Here is a 16,079-nt window from a genome sequence, read left to right as displayed (position 1 = left end):
TGTCTTCACGGCCCAAATTAGCTTATTTGGCTTAATGGAAGCTAAGAAAAACCAAATCCCTCCAGAAGAGGAGGCTATCGTATAACGTATATATTTTGTTGCATAAAGTCAAGGATTGCGTTGGGCGAATGCACGCCTATGTCCATGACGTAACATGCGTAACGTTAGGGTACGTAAATCATTGTACTTTAATTAAAACGTACACTGAGCGGCGCGGCAATGCATAGATACAGGCCGGCGTTGCCAAGCATATCTAATATGGTGGCCACAATTAATTATGCACTGCATATATTCGCGACAAATAAAGATATGAATGTATAGAAAATAGCGCCAAATCTGCCTGCTGGTCAGCTGTGTGTGTTCCCACTCAGGCCTGTGTATAATTGTCCGCACACAGCCAGACTCACTCACACACAGCCAGACTCACTTACATACAGCCAGACTCACTTACATACAGCCAGGCTGACTACTACACGGCGGCTGAACCAAACGGACGGCAAAATGTGGAAGCTTCTGCTCTTCGTCGCGGCTGTGATCGCCTGGCCGGGCTCGTCTCACGGTGAGTAGTACTGTACGGACGTTTAAGTGTCTTTTGTCGCATTACAAGTTTTATTGCAAATTCATGCCCGAGGGCTAATTGCATGAACAGAAGAAACATTTGGTATAAAAACAGATGATTAGTACACGTGGAACTACTAACTTCTAAGAAACTACTGGTAAGAACTACTGGGTTTGACTTCTTTTTTGAAGACAGAGGAAGACAAAGGATCCCACTTTTTTTTGTAATTTGTGGGTTTTCGGATGTTAAGAGTAGTTTTCTTTTCATTCGTATATACATGTGTGAAAGTTTGGGTAGGATTTGGAGACTAAGTCAAAGAGTTCATTTCGTTCATTGCTATACAGGGTACAATTGGAGATAAAATGCGTTTCGTCTTCCACCGTATTCAACGTACAATGGTTGCAAATTCGTCCATACACTTGAAGCTTCTTGGACATTACCTTTAAGTTGTAGCAATAATAAGCTGAATTTATAATTACATTATTGACGGCTCGCCATCCGTTATGTCAGGTCATTGACCTTTTGGTGGAACTCGTCCGAAGGTTTCTGGCAGTATGTCTCTTTATAGACATGTTTGCATGTACATGGATTTCCAGTCGTAAGCCGTGTGCACAATTAAAGTTAATCTTACGGCATGATTCACATCGTAGAAAGAATGTCCTTGTTTACATTCAACCATCGTTGACCACTTAGAAAGCATTACTATTAGATGTTTAAATCATTAATGATATTAGTTTGGTAGATAGGAAACAAGGTAGATTTTTAAAAAATGTCTATATTGATTTCCGTTAATTTTGTCCCGAAACAAAAGACTTTTATCATTTTTTTTACGTTATTCCCAAGAAGAATGCCCAGAAAATAAAAATAATAATCTTTCGTCCTCTAGGTCAAAGCGAGTATCTGATGACGACTGTCGACGGATGGAAATTTTTCAAAGTTCGCGCGGTTGGACCTTTGTCTAATTTGAATATTAAGTTCACTTGTGAAGCGGTGGGGATGAGCTATCCGTGCTACCACTCAGGTACGGATGTATGTACCACCTACTGGACCTCAGACTGCATCAGGTATGACGACGCCGGTGTCAACTGTGGTACCATATGGGTCCTCTCGGCAAACCTGTGTGGAGATACTAACCCTCGGTACTGTCAGCCCCTTGATGACACCTTTGTGTACATGCCTGGCTGGCGGAGTGATGACAGCGCCTTCGGAGTGGACTACGACTCTCACACCTGGGCCCTGCATGGAGCAGACTACAACAACATGTACGCCGTGTGTGCAGGTACAGATCCAATGTTGATGTTGTTATAGAGGAAAGACACAATTCCCTGGGTATACTACCAATCGGCTGTCTTAGATTGTTGAATGTCAGCACGTACATGAAGGGTCAATATAGTTTTCTGGTATTCAATGACCCAATAGAGAAAGTTAGTTTTTTTTTTCTATTTTCCATTTGTAGAATAAATTTGTTCAGCACTTTGTCTAGTTCATCAAAACAAACAGTCTGAAGAAGACTTTCATATACAGATTCTTGATGGTATGGAATATCTTGCCACATGAGGTACAAACAGCAACTAAGAGTAAGTTTAGGCAGGAGTTGACAGGGATAGTTGATAGGCACATGTAAAATTTAAAATGTACTTTTAAAATGCATTATGTTTTATTTAAATAATGTTTTAAATTTTGATGTATTGTATTTGTATAATGTATGTTTAACTCCAGGAAGACTAGCTGCATACCTGATTTTGTACTTGACTGTATGTTTGCTAATGAAGGATTAATATAAAGCACATAAAGCACATCAACACCATTAGATGTCAATATTTGTAGGGGTGAACTCGTAAATTATAAGCGGGAAGTTTACCAAATATAGAAGATTTAAAGATATAAAAAAATTAAGTACAGTGGGTGGTAGCTATATATAGGTACCAATTTTTATGTAATTAGATATGACTTGTGAAACAGGTTGACATGGCTACTGGTGCTGGAAACTCGATGCATAATTGATTTGTTACAAGGCAAGTTTTTATCTTCTTACACTTGAAAAGTAGACAAGAAGACTGGGAGGTCTTCCATTTATATAACCCTTTGCTGAATATTTTGATATTACACACAATAATGTGTATTGGAATTTGTCCCTGGTCATGACGTAGCAGACAAATTAAATATAGTGGCTGAAAACTGACCCAAGTGACATGGCAACCTTTCCCCACCTCCAGCCCCTACCTGTGCGCGGTCCCCATGTGTACACGGAACCTGTACTGATGATAACAACGGGGGCTACACGTGTGCGTGTGAGAACGGCTGGGAAGGGACCAACTGTGATCGAAGTTAGTGTTCTTTTCACTGCATGTAACTGTGAGCCATGAATTTATCATCAGATGTTATCAAAGCAATAAGCTTTTGCATTTAATAGCTGTCACCTTTTGGTGAAGATAACATGCATTTGTAAGTATCATTATAGGGGATTTTTTGTGAATTGGGTGAATACATGTAGGTTTCAAACATAAACAGCTTTTTACTTAAGTGTGTCAGAAATAAAAATCTCTGTTAAAGACATGACATTTTACACTAATACAAATAGAGGCGTCGAACCCTTTTAATCAACTTTGCTGAACAACATTCAGGAATTATGTAATCGTTCTGCTTTTGCTTCTTGCATAAAACATTTCTGATCTTTTTTAGGCTCTGACGACTGTGCGCTCTCCCCATGTGCACACGGAACTTGTACTGACGGCTATATGAGCTACACTTGTAGCTGTGAGAACGGCTGGACAGGGAACAACTGTGATCAAGGTACCTGTATGAGAGATGTCAAATAGATTTGGTATGATTAAGATTACAATCTTTTATTCGCTTTCCTAAGAATGCCACCTAATGCAATGTTTTTGTGCAAGACATATCTGTTTTAGTCATTGTCTTTTTCAAATTAAATGCTAAGCAAATTTGTAAGGTATATTGCCATATTGAATATAACCAAGCCATATATTCTAAAACATCTACAGTCTTGATGTGTATTTAACAATATCAGAATTTTCTGTATGTACAGTGTATACTAATGCCTGGAACATGTCAGGTTTGATATACGGCACACCCTGTAGGTTAACAATATTTTCTTCAATGCAGATATCGACGAGTGTGCGAGCAATCCTTGCTGGCTGGGAGGAACCTGCCTGGATCACGTGAACGGCTACAGCTGTGTCTGTCCTAAAGATACAACCGGAAAGAACTGCGAAACAGGTCTGTTTTAAAATATGCTCAACTACGAAATGGTGCTTTTTGCAAATTGTATGGTAGCGTATATGTTTAGCCGTTTAATAAACCTAAATAAAGTATGATAATGCCTACGAATCATATCATTGTTTAAATTCGAACGTGCTAAGAAATGATAGTTGTTTCCAGAATATGTAGCATATTATATGTGTAATAGTTTCGTTTATTACATGTATTGTCTGATAATCTCATTTACATTTTTGCATATACGAAATAGAATTGCGAGTTTACACAATGGTGGTTGGGTTAAAGCTATCTCATTTCTTGCAAAGCCCTGCAGTGTAAGAATCATGTGTTGCAACTGATGTAGTTACACGCAGAGCACGTAGGTGGTCAAATTTTAATGACAGTATACATAGATTATTTTGATAGCATACAACAACTACTTCGGTTTCAAAAGCAACTCAACCTCTTTTAAATGCAATTACAAAAAAAAGTTGTACGGTTTTACTTTTCCCTTTCTCTCTCCCATCCTCTCTTTGTTCTCTAAGGGTGTTTTTCCGGAGAATGCTACCAGTTTTCGTCCACCGCCCTAACCCACCAGGAAGCGACCCTGGCCTGCAGTACCAATGGTGGCCGCATGGTGGACGTGAAAGACCAGCCGCAGCAGCTTTTCCTGTCCGACCAGATCGCGGCCTCCACCGGCGGTTCCACCTGGCTGGCGATCAAAACTGCGCCGGCAGCTTTCGTCTACAGCGATGGGTCTCCTTCAGGTATGATGAAGACGTTGATGTCAAAATTCATTTGCCTTTTACCTAATCTCCAAACAGATCGATCATACGGTGGTAAAGCGGTATCTATTGGCCAGAGGAGTGTCCATTAGCCACCGAAGGCCAATGGACACTCCTCTGGCCCTAAATTCCGATACTGCCTTGCCACCGTATGATCGATCTGTTTGGAGATTACCCCCCCCCCATGGTTAAAACAAGAGCACGATGTTTTTGAATATAGTAATTAACGTGGATATGCCATATCCATGACCTGATGTTGAATGAATATTTCCAACATTACGGTCCCTTCAGTGGTCCGCAACTGGACTCGACTCTGTTTGTGACCTGTGTGTTCTCCTGGACAGCTCCAACAGCTATCTGGCAAAGGCAACACCCTGCACTGAGCAGCACAACTATGTCTGTCAGTCTGGTAAGGCAGTTGTTTTTTATGTTGTTTTTTGCGTTCAACTGACAAAAAACATTTCCTGGTCAGTCAATGCTGATTCAGGCAACTTCTAAGTGAAAATCACACAGTGAATTCTGGTCCTTTCACTTTCAAACTATACAGCGACATGCTTTAGCATTCGAGCTTATTGCCATCCTTATTATTCATGGAAAAACCTAGTACTTAGTATAAGTACCACATAATTTTCACCACGTTAAGGAGTCCATACTAAAAGAAATGCATCGAATATAAAACGGGAGAATCTCAAAATAAGAACACAGTTGTTAGTGAGATAACCATATCAGATATAATCTCATAAATCCAGCTCTCAAACCGTGTGAACCAAACGTGTGTCAGAACGGCGGAAACTGCACCTCCTGCTTCAACGAGACTACCACGTTTTTGCGAGTGTGTTGATGGCTTTGAAGGGAAGCTGTGTGAAATCAGTGAGTATTCGAATGCTCTTCACGTATATACCCACTGTGCTTTAGCTTTACTTTGCTCTATTCACTTGTCGTGCATTCAACTTTCAAGACGGTCTTATTGAATGCTAGTGAAGTGGTAAGCCGAAATAATCTGCTTTTCGTCGACTAAAACCGATCTGTACTTCCTAACTTGTAGTGCTGTTTCCATCCAGTTGTAGAGATAGTCATGATTTTTTTTGTTAAACATATTGTAATGGACTCTAAGTGACAGTCTTACGATTTTACCATTTAAACAGACATCGACGAGTGCGCCTCCAATCCGTGCCAAAATGGCGGAACCTGTCAGGACCGCATCAACTCCTACAGCTGCCGCTGCCCAACCGGGTTCCGTGGCGAACACTGCGAGGCGGGTTCGTACTTTCCTCTTTTTATGTTTACCGAAGGAAAACATATGGTTTGGGCTCAGTTTCTCCATCTTCTTCTTCTCCAAACAATTAAGGTCAATGACCTGAACCAAACGTCTGTCACCATGGTAACTAGTGTTAGGTTACATCATGTTGCAATTTTACAGCAGGAGGGATTTAGACTCCTGCCACTATACGTATGGATGTGTTTGAGTAAGAATTAACAGAGCAGACCATATGCGAAGGTAAACATTATGCATTTGCTTTGCAAATGTAACCTTTCTAGTTCATTTTATATTTTTTCTGGCAAGAACATATCGTCATCATGATCAGCCAGAACTCCACCGTACAATATGTATGTCCCAGCAGTTTCCTTCTCTTTTGTCTAGTGATGGACTGGTGCTCCCAAGTCCAGTGTCCGTTTGGCTGGACCTGCCAGGATTACACCTTCTACTTCCTGTGCGTCGGTAAGTTAAGGTTCATTATCATATATTATTATCAAGAATGTGGCAGGGATTTTATGAAAAGGAAATAGGAAAATTATGTGTTTCCTAAAGAATTAGCCAATGGTTTTGAAGGTGTTCTGTTTTTCTCTTAATTAAATGTATCATTATGATGGCTTTCAACGGTCAGTACTTAAGTAAGACGATGTTCGCAAAATTTTCTTGTTCCTTGATATTTTTGTTTATTTCTTAACATCTAGATCCGGCTCCTATCCACCGGGAGTTCCCCTACCAGTGCAGCAGCGCCTCCTGTCCGGACGGCATGTACTGCAACAAAGAGGGCGTGGCGTCCTTCTCCTGCAAGGCTGTGTGACGTCACGGCCAAACGTCATGCACGCAACAAACAGCCAAAGGCTGACAGGCGTGTCCGCCAACAAGCTTTCTCCTGATTCTGATTTGATAAAAAAATGACAGAAAATAAAGCACTTCAAAGATCATATTCTTGGCCTCTTTCCTGACTTTTGCACAGATCCATATTGTACTGTACATAACCGGTACATAACTTGTTATCTAATATTGCACGGGTGCGTTTTTGTGGTCTCTATCAATAGGTCCTAACACTCTGTGAGCTAACAGAACTAAATGCATAACTAAAAGGAGAAAATCGTTCACACCTACGACTGTGTTTATTACTTTTACTTTATTACATGCCCCGTTCTTAGTCGCCGCTCTCTTAGTGGCTGCAAATAACAGTCGACCAAAATAGACTCCTGACGTAGGTGCGCCAACAGTAAGGGTGAGAGGTCAGGGATTGTTTGGGTAACAGAGAGTTTACAGGGAACATCGGGTGGACGGTAGAAAAATCGATAATCGGCTGATCGATGTGGGCAGTTTTGTGGCCAGTAGAAATACATCTTCAAGCAGATGTAACTACTAGTATACGTCTAATTATATATATTCATAAGGCTTTGAGATTTCGAAATACAATACTAAAAACAGTAAAGAGTTACACAGAAATCAATATCGACAGACTGGTTGATGTGGGCACCTTGTTTGGGCAAACTTAAATATAACCACAAGAGGTTAATGTTTAGAAATGAGTTGCAATATTACAGGATTTTGGGACGCTGTTTAGTGAGAACAGGACGGGTTGATTCATTCTTTTAAAGAACAGGTATTGTTACATGAAGAGAATCAGTAACTAAATCATATCATTTGGCAAGCTATCTGTTAAAATTTTTTTTGGCTTGGCCACACTGTGGTATATTTGAAGAACAGAAGTGCTGTATTAACATTTCACTTTGAACGTCCAATATCACTGACAGTCCACACTCCAAACCTTCCTGTGCCACTAACCAGCGCCTTTGGTTAAGTGTTTAAATATTTGTTTCAGCTTATTCGACAGCACTTCTAATCTTTTGTCACCTTGACTTTCTTTTTGCATGCCTGCCTACCTGCCTGTTATACGTGCTCAGGCCAGGATCTGCCGCTTGCCCTCCCTCATATGGCTCCTCCAGCCAGTTTATTTATTTATTTATTTACGTGGCTTTCAAAGAAACCAGGGACACCCTGGGGGGAAGATGAAAATTATTAGACATACATAGAATGCATATTACAATTTACAAAATACATGCTTAGTGAAATATACAGTTAATATGTACAATGGTGCAATAATATACATAGTACATTCTTACAAATACAATAATGGAGTCCTGGTATATACATCGTTGTCGAGGTACAAAAATGCAATATATTTGTCGGGTTTGATACAAATTTAATTTGATTAAGTAGAATATGGATCCCCAAGGGATTTCCATACTTTAAAAGAAGAGAGTGTAGGGGCTGATTGTATGTCAATTGGGAGTGAGTTCCATAAAAGGGTGACTCTGTGGAGGAAGGCGTTCTGTGTTCTACAACTTTTGGGGATTTGTATCTCCAGTCAGTTTTATCCTTAAGGCAATAGTTTACGCTTCCCCCATGGTGAGCCCTGTATCTGTTTGTATCTTTTTTTTCATATTCCAACATTTCATGACTAGACATGTTGACGGCACACTCAAGTTATATCAACTTATTTTATGCCACCACCAACGTAGAGGACGAATACAGGACAAGGCAATACCCATGGCCAGGAAAGTCGTGTAAAGTGCCTTTCCCAAGGACACAAGATCGTTGGCATGTCAGGACTCGAACTCAAACTCGGGACCTCTTGGTTCCAAGTCGACCACTCTGCCGCTACGCCACACGACCCCACGTTTGTATCTGGTCTGTATCTTGTTGGAAATATGCCTGTAAATATCACGCTTATTTGATTCATACTTTAAACGTTTAGTTGTACCGGCGACAAACAGGTACTGATTCATTGCGTTATTACAAACTTCAAGTGCAGTATTCACATCGGTTCTACCTTTCCGGCTGTCCAGTAAGTATGGAGATGCCAATTTTAGCTTCTATATGTGCCGTGCGTTCACAAAATCGCAAATAACAGATGGTAGTTTAAGTGCTCTGTGAAAGTCATCAAATATCACACACCCTCTCCTCTTTTGAACGTTAATTAAAAATTTGCTTAATACTTTTGATATGTGATTTCATTTGAAACTCATTCAAATAACCAAATCAACATGGCCTTAATACCAAACGATTTTTGAAGTACGTAATATTGTGCAAGTACATAATATTATACGTTAGAAACCTGATAGATGTACCGATGTGATTTAGGGCAAACCTGAAAAGTAAAAATACCGAGTACTCTGTGAATGTCATCAAATATCATGTACCCTCTCCTCTTTTGAATATAAATTGACAATTTATTATTAATTACTTAACATGTGATTTCATTTGAAACTCCGGGGACACGCGACATCAGCAGATGTTTCAACCTTTGAATTTAAAACATCAAAATAGTGGCACAATCTATAGCTATATAGCAAACACACTTAGTCTAGTCTCCACCAGAGTCCTTTGCAGGCTGCATACATAGTAGAAATTGGCTAAGGGGAACATCATTGGCCAGAGGAGTTGGCCTGCCATAGAGGATCTAGCTCTGGCAAATGATGTTCCCCTATTTCTATTATTTATGCAGCCTGCAAAGGAGTCTGGCGGAGACTACAAACACCAAGAGACTAAACTATATTTCAAGAGAGTCTATACAGTATGGGGTCAAAACGTGCTTTTACAATTTTAGTGGAATTTCTAGCGGCTAGATATGTTTTGAAATATATGGTATGATGCAGAATGACTGAGACAGGCCTGATCTGAAGTAGGATATATTTGACATTCGTTTGGTAACACCCAACTGCAGCATTCAATAACGGGTCTTATAAATAGTATTGTTTGATAATCAATTCAAAGTTTTAATCGTTGCGAGCACTCGTACAGTCAGCAGGAACTTTCTCCTCTTTTGAATGTAAATTGACAATGTACTTAATTTGTGATTTCATTAGAAACTCCGGGGATACGCGATATCAGCAGATGTTTTAAACTTTAAACCATCAAAATAGAGGCCAAATGCATATATATAATGTGTCTATAGCTACATAGCAAACATACTAAGAGACTAAACTATCTTCAGGTACAAGAGATTTAATACGGTGTGGGATAAAAATGTGATTTTGCGTTTACTTATTATTAGAATTTCTAATATCTATTGTTTATTATTTCAAGGAACTCCATTAGTGATAGTACATATAGATATACACCCTTCACTACTCTTCATGGGGTCTTAAAGTCATCCAATGCGATTTCAGAGCAGCAAAAGTGGAAAAATTCTGTATTAGGCAATCTTTATGAGATTGACACATACTACTTCACATATGCACATTTCAATCAGTATTTCATACTTTGTGTATTTAAAACCGCAGAAACAAGCCCCAAGATGAGTCCTTTATTTTATGGGTGGTACCCTGAAATCAGCGTAGGGTCCTCCCAGTAATCATTTCCGTCAGCATTTTGGGTATCTTTGCTCTATGTGGGTCACTATACATTGGGAAAGTGTGGTTTTAACTCAGTATGTAGATAAGTGACTAGAATATTGACTTTGAAAAATCAGGTTTCCAAGCCCTAAAAACAGCACTGGATGCCTTTGAATAACACATAACATCAAAATTATACACATTACATTAAATTTGAGCACCCAATATATACATCTATACTATTGAAATATATGGTCTGTTTGAGGCAGGATAATATTTGGACAATTATTTGGTAACACCAATTGCAGGCGGTATTCAATAACCGGTCTGATACAAACAGTCTTGACTCTTGTTTGATAGTCTATTGAAAGTTTTAATAATTGCGGACACTCGTACAGTCAACAGGAAGGCAACTGTTGAAATTGTTGAAGTGGACCGCTAAAAATATATAGGACGACATTTACTTTTATCAGCATACCTACTTGTACCTGGCAGACCATATAAAGACTGTAGTTTCACAGCGATATCAGGATACCTGCAACTGCACACGACATGGGGCGCCTCGTTCTGTCTTCTCTGGTCCTTGTGGCTTGTGCGATCACCCTGGCTTCAGGTAAGGACATTTCCTTTTTTTTGCATAAGGCCATGTTGATTTGATTATATGGATGACATCCGCGCGCGCATGAATTTTCGACCGTTTCCAAAAAAAGGTTTTCAAGCATACTGTAAATCGTACCAAACAGTTGCAAAATGAGCAATAATATGTCGTAAGTTGCAAAAAAATATAAAAAATGATACATACATGTACCAATGTCATAGATTGCCAAAATCAAACGAAAAAAGACGAAAATGTCGAGAAGAAATGAATTTGAAGAGTAGATTATTCGCCATACCATACTCTGTGTCATTTGGTCAACTTCACTGACCATATATGCATAATGAAATTTTGGGGTTCCCAGAGGATGTCATCCATATAATCAAATCAACATGACCTAACCGGAAAACCGCCTTTAGGTGTAACACATCATTGTTTTGAATCCTCTACCAGGCTTCGGGAAGCGGCTGGAAAAGGTATAAATTTGCCAAATAGACATAGACTGATTATATACCAGGGTAGTTTGTCCGCTAAGAGATTTTCTCAGGAGCTGCAAACTGTTTTTTGGACCAATTCCCTTGGCATATGATCCGACTATTTGGCAAATTTCAACCCTTTTCAGCCGCTTCACGAAGCCTGGTAGAGGCTTTCAGTTTTGTACATGTACAGTAGAAAGAGAACAAACTGCGTACGACCAGACTGTAAGATGTGATCCCCTTACACATGGATGGACCTAGAATCTTTTCGATAAGTGCGGTGGGATTTTTCATGTGTCGAGGGAAGGCTATTCTCAAACACGGGGCCTGCTAGTTTTACAAGTGAAACGACGACAAAATGCCCCTAACTAAAGCAAGTTACTCAATGATTTTAGGCCACACCGACTAAATTTTATGGATGACATCCGCGCGCGCATTGATTTTCGCCTAGCCTGTTCTCAAAAAAAGTCACGTCCACCGAAGCTCTAGGCCTGGGTATACGTAGTCCCTGGTAGTTAGCGACAATACGTACGGAGCCGCGCACCCAGGCTACCGAAGCTCCACGACTCAAGAACTCAGTACATACCTATAGTGCCGCGTCATAAATTCCGGAGAAAGCCAACTTGTGCCGGCTTGTCGTATACGTCGCTAAGTACTGCCGCAAATTCACAATACCAGCTTTATATTCCTGTGGTTAAGAAGCATTTTTGTTTTTGGCGCACTAGTTTGGGGGTCTTTAGAGGATGTCATACATAAAATTAAGACGGCGTGGCCTTATTCAAATAAAGTACCCCTCCCAATAGCACAACGGTTCGTTAGGGCCTGCAAGGGATTCGAACAAGGGTTGTAACGTGTCCAATAGCAATACTCATTTTCATTAATTATGCATTGTAACATCCACATTCACATACTATGTGCTAGAGATGTTAACCTTAAACTAGCTTACACATGTCACAAATATTAACTGCCCATCATTTACTTACTTAGACTTAGTTCCTTCCGCATTGGGCAACAAGTTTCCTCACTCTATTCGATCTTTGACCAGATTCTCAGCATCCGCCAAGAGCACCCATCTAATTTCCAAAACCTTTTTGGAAGGTGCGTCGCCATGTCAGCTTGGGTCTCCCTCTTTTAAGCTTGCCCTCTAGTATCATGGACATAGATGTCTTGGCATGGCGGGCTGACATCATTATGAGGACATGTCCAGCATACGTCATTAACAGACACACAAAACACACACACACACAAACACACACACACACACACACACACACACACACACACACACACACACACACACACACACACACACACACACACACACACACACACACACACACACACACACACACACACACACACACACACACATACACACACACACACACACACATACACAAAGATAAAAAACAATACCAAATTTTCATGTAAGTAATCATTCCTTTAAAAGAGGAAAAAAGAATATTTGTTTATAAAGTTGTTTTTTTATAAAGTTTTTTTTCTTCCATAGGTTACTCGGTATATCTATCCTCATGGAGTGGGTGGGGCTTTTACAAAGTCAAGGCCACGGGCCTGATGACTAATGTCAATGTCAAGTCTACATGTGAAGCTGCAGGGATGCAGTACCCATGCCTCGGTAGAGATGGTGACTACGAAGGCGGCATCTACTGGACACCGGACTGCATTAGATACAGTGCCGATGGGATCAGCAACGCTATTCAATATATCCTGTCCGCCCACCTGTGCGTAGAGTACAACCCTGCGATTTGCCCCGCCCTGCACGATGTTTTCGTTGTCCGTCCCAACTGGGAGAGAGATAGCGCACATGGTTATGACGTTATCACTAACACAGAAGTTCATGGAGCTGACGTAAGCGACAAATATGCCCTGTGCGCAAGTAAGGAAACTACCAGTTGAACATACTCCCATCTACTTCTGTGGAAATACTTCTGTTATTTTCCTTTTCTACTTTCCTTACTTCTTTCTTTTTTTCCCCTTTCTTTTCTTCTTTCGTTTCTTCCTTAATTCCTTCCTTCCGTCCTTCATTCATTCTTTTATTAATTCATATATTTTTCTTCCTTCCTTCCTGTTATTATTTTCTAGTAGACTGGCTACTTCTGTGATTCTGGTTAATCAAAGTATTTCTTGGCAAACGGTCATCCAAAGAATCTTCTTAATCGTTCAGGTCATATTGATAAGTCCGGGAAGCATATCCAAAACAGTGATGACGATGCCCTTAAGCACTTCATAATTACATGGTATTATTATTTTTTCTAAACTTGGATGCTAGACAATTCAGCTTTGTAAGCTCTCTTGGTCGCTTCCCTACTAATTTATTTTGGTATCCAGGCTAAAAAAATGTGTTTGCCTTCTGCAGAACCCAGCAGCTGCAGCAGTTCCCCCTGCCTGCACGGAACCTGTGAGGATCGCGTGAAGCACTACTCCTGCCACACCAACTGTCCGCAAGGGGACCATGAGCCGTACTACGTGTGTCAATGCGAGCCGGGATGGTTCGGAGACACGTGCCAGATTGGTGAGTAGAATATGGCAAGTTTTCCGCGAGCGGGAGTTTAGTTAAATACGGCGTGGCGGGTATACCTAGCCTGGGTACCATCCTGGTTGTTTACGTCCGCTCCCACAGTCGCTACCTGTAGCGGTAGTAGAAATCGGTCTGTAGCAACTGTGGGAGCGGACGTAAACTAACAAGGATGGTGCCCAGACTAGGTATAACCCTCTTTCCCGGCATAATCTTCTTTGACAAAACATCGCAGTATCTAAACTCCCGTTCGCAGAAGCCTGCACAGGAGGCTACAAGGTTTTCTCCACAGACTCAATCCTGAGGTTTTCTGAATGACGGCACGGTCACGTCGTACGATTGCGTTAGTCTCTACCAGACTTCTTTTGCAAGCAAATTTGAGCTTCTATCGGCAGACACGTTCTCTTGCCAATTGTATCCCTTTTTAGGCCGATTTCTACTATCTATTCAGCCTGCAAAAGAAGTCTGGTGGAGACTACGAGTTTTATGTCCCGATAAAACCCAGCTTTCTTCTTACGCCAAAGATTGTCTTGGATCTTTGTCGCTGGCTAGCTGCTTGGAAATCTTATGACATCAAAATTGCGGCCTACAACAAATGGCGGCATGGTCATATTCGTTGAGGGCCATTGCACGATTTTGTTGCCGTTGGACAACACTTAGTCTAGTAAACATACCAGCTTCCGGCCCATGAGTCTTACATATTGTTTTTCCATTCCCACTTTCAGACATTGACGAGTGCCAGAGTTCTCCCTGTTCTCAAAGCGCCACCTGCGTGGATCACGTGAACGGCTACACCTGTCAGTGCCCACCTGGATTCACCGGGAACAGCTGTGAGACAGGTACCTGCCATCTAAATTGATAAGGCCCCATTCCCACTAGGATAGATCCGAATTGATTCGCTTTGATCCGGCTTCGATTTTGCTGCGAGCCGGAACTGAGCCAGATCGAAGCCGAAGCAAAGCGAATCAATTCATCTCGATCCGGACAAGTTTTGCCTGGTGGGAATGGATCCTAAATTAGGATTTGTATAGATGTGAAGTTTTATATCACATAATTTTGACATAGGCACTGTTCTACACAGTTCTAGAGGAATGTAAATGTCTGGATTTTCCAGGTTCTAGCTTTTGAAAAGCCATACGTTTGCTGTTTTAGATTGTGTTGTGCTGCGACAAAATGTACTCTGAATAATCCTGGAATTTTCATATTTTTCTCTTCAGCTATAAACTGGTGTGACCCCAGCCCCTGTCCGTCTGGCTGGACCTGTGTGGCCCCGGACCTGGGCACCTTCCACTGCCAAGGTGAGAAACATGCATGTTCATGGTCACTGTGTGATATGTACAACCAGCACGTCGGCAGAACGTACTGCGCCTGTGAGAAACCCGGGATTTTACAGTTTTCATTAGATGTTTGATCAATCTTGCAGCAGAATTTTTCCCGTTGCAGACAATACTTTCTCAGACACAACATGCTACAAAAAACGGGTTTCGTGCGCATGCAAACGCAATACGTTCTGTCCAATGCTTATAGAACCATGATTGGAAATAACCAACAACCGAGTAGTGAATCGAAACAATTGTAGCATACAGAAATTCTACTTTTTGCATACACGTTAAGTTGCGTAAAACAGATGCAAACTCCGTCTTAACTTCTTAAAACACCAGGCATTAACAACTTTTTGTTTCCATACAGCTCCTGCTGGGAGCCGCGGATACACCGGCCACTTCTGCGCGGCGACGTCATGCGGTCCCGATTGGAGCTGCAGGGAGGACGGCTACTCCGGCTACACCTGCCTCCGTGGCTGAATTTTCACCACGTAGCTTCAACGTTTGTTTGCGCGAAGCTTCATTACGTAACATTTTGCCACATTGTGGCTTCAGAGTTTGGCTTGCGCTGCACGCAAAAGAAAGTTAAGTTGTGGAATAAAGTTGTGAAATAGTTGCAAGGTTCCACACGTACTTTTGCATTCAGTTTATTATCATTAAGTTGAATTGCTTTGTGAGGTAGCGTTACGGTCTTCCATCCCAACATCTGCTTGGAGATTAATGTAAAAAGTAAAACAAGATTTCCACGATCTCATACCTTCGCCAAATGATGTAAACTCTTCAGGTTGACGAATTATACAATTTCAATCTATACAATTTTAATCATTGATTTCGCAAATAAGAGCCTCGTTTGCATGGATTATACCAGTTGATCATATTTCATATTCTTCACCCAATGACAGCCTTATCTTAACAAAAAGGCTATTCTAGCACTTCTGCAGAAATTATGCAAATGAGGTAATGATTTTAAATAACTATGTTTATTG

At 40.9% G+C, this 16,079-nt stretch overlaps 1 pseudogene; it reads left to right on the top strand.

The window, feature by feature from the left end:
• Positions 1–501: 501 nt before the first annotated feature.
• On the top strand, positions 502–6,734 carry LOC109486935 (annotated as a pseudogene).
• Positions 6,735–16,079: the final 9,345 nt, after the last annotated feature.

Source organism: Branchiostoma belcheri, unplaced genomic scaffold (genome assembly GCF_001625305.1).
Source record: "Branchiostoma belcheri isolate BF01 breed outbred unplaced genomic scaffold, Haploidv18h27 scaffold84, whole genome shotgun sequence".
NCBI classification, from domain to species: domain Eukaryota; kingdom Metazoa; phylum Chordata; class Leptocardii; order Amphioxiformes; family Branchiostomatidae; genus Branchiostoma; species Branchiostoma belcheri.
This window is presented reverse-complemented; position numbering and strand designations above follow the sequence as displayed.